General features: G+C 44.1%; 1 pseudogene; it reads left to right on the top strand.

Annotated features, from left to right (window-relative positions):
* Window positions 1-992: 992 nt before the first annotated feature.
* LOC103160188 lies at window positions 993-1,587 on the top strand (annotated as a pseudogene).
* Window positions 1,588-1,839: the final 252 nt, after the last annotated feature.

Raw genomic sequence — 1,839 nt, 5'->3', positions numbered from 1 at the left:
TTCATTCAAGACAGACAAAGGCACGTAGAAACACCAGGAGGGAAGTCATGTGAAGATGGAGGCAGAGGTTGGATGTCAGCTTCAACCAGGATCTGGAAGAGGCAAGAGTCCCTTCTGGCACCTCTGCAGTATACACGACCTTGCTGGCACCTTGATTTCACACTTTCACAACTCCAGGAGAATACACCTCTGTGGTTTAAAGGCACCACCTTTCTGGTGACTTGCTATGGCTACTTTAGGAAAATGATACATATAACCTTGGCCAACTCAATGCCATCTATGGACCCTGTCTCCATATTAAGACACATATGCATGTAATAATTTTGCTTTCAATATAAAGGAGGACATGAAGTTTTCCCAAGGGTCCCAAGGTTAAGAATTTTTTCTGTAGATAATGGGATGTATTTAAGCAGCCCCAATCATTTAGCTGACCCAGTTGTGCCCACATTTCAGAACAGTGATTATGGAAGGAATGTGGCGATGAATAGGAATTGAGAGAGTTTCTAAGTACTGAGAAAAGAATTAACATGCAATCACCACTCTTTCATACCTTTGTAAAATGCTGCATTATTTTCTTCTGGAAACATTTAAATACAAAAGAAAATTAATAAGGTTGCTTATCATGAGTCCCAGGCAGGAGTCTTAATAAGATAGAAAGGAATATTGATTTTAGTTCCCACAGTGTACTCTCAAACGATAGCATTGCTGGAAAGGGGGAAGGTACCTGAGTTGACACCACCTTGTCTTGATTCACTGGAGTTAGGCAGAGATGCGAGAGGAGCATGGGAAGGTTGGGCTTGTTGCTTCTCAGTTCCCAGGTTAGGGTGCTGATGAGCATTCAGGATGTAGTGTGGCAGGTGCCTCCACGAGATCCAGCTGTAAGGCATTTTCTCAATACATGATCAACGGGGGAGGGCCTGGCTCATGGTAGGTGGTTCCATCCCTGTAGTCCTGGGTTCTATAAGAAAGCAGGCTGATTTTTCCTGTAAGTGACCTGAGGTAACCTGTGAAGATGGTTCGCTACTCTCTCGACCCAGAAAACCCTACAAAATCATGCAAGTCAAGAGGTTCAAATCTCCGGGTTCACTTTAAGAATACCCAGGCCATCAAGGGGTATGAATATCCGAAAAGCCACCAAATACCTGAAAGATGTCACATTGAAGAAGCAATGTGTGCCATTCCGGTGATACAATGGTGGAGTCGGCAGGTGCGCCCGGGCCAAACAGTGGGGCTGGACACAGGGCCGGTGGCCAAAAAAGAGTGCTGAATTTTTGCTGCACATGCTTAAAAATGCAGAGAGTAATGCTGGGCTTAAGTGTCTAGACGTAGATTTTCTGGTCGTTGAACACATCCAGGTGAACAAATCACCTAAGATACGTTGCCCGAACTTACAGAGCTCACGGTCGGATTAACCCATACATGAGCTCCCCCTGCCACATGGAAATGATCCTCACGGAAAAGGAACAGATTGTTCCAAAGCCAGAAGAGGAGGTTGCACAGAAGAAAAAGATATCCCAGAAGAAACTGAAGAAACAAAAACTTATGGCACGGGAATAAATTCAGCATAAAATAAATGCAGATAAAAGTAAAAAAAATAAAATAAAAAAGAAATCAGGCTGAGCAAACCTTGGGAAGCAAGCCAGTAAGCAGCTCCCTCCATAGCCTCTGCATCAGCTCCTGCATCTGGGATCCTGCCCTGTTTAAGTTCCTGTCCTGACTCCCTTCAGTGATGAATAGCAATGCTGAAGTGTAAGCCAAAATAAACCCATTCCTCTCCAACTTGCCTTTTGGTCTTGGTGTTTGATTGTAGCAATAAGAAACCCTAACACACTCTCTCAT

The sequence above is a fragment of the Cricetulus griseus genome, chromosome 3 (assembly GCF_003668045.3).
Source record: "Cricetulus griseus strain 17A/GY chromosome 3, alternate assembly CriGri-PICRH-1.0, whole genome shotgun sequence".
Lineage (NCBI taxonomy): Eukaryota > Metazoa > Chordata > Mammalia > Rodentia > Cricetidae > Cricetulus > Cricetulus griseus.
This window is presented reverse-complemented; position numbering and strand designations above follow the sequence as displayed.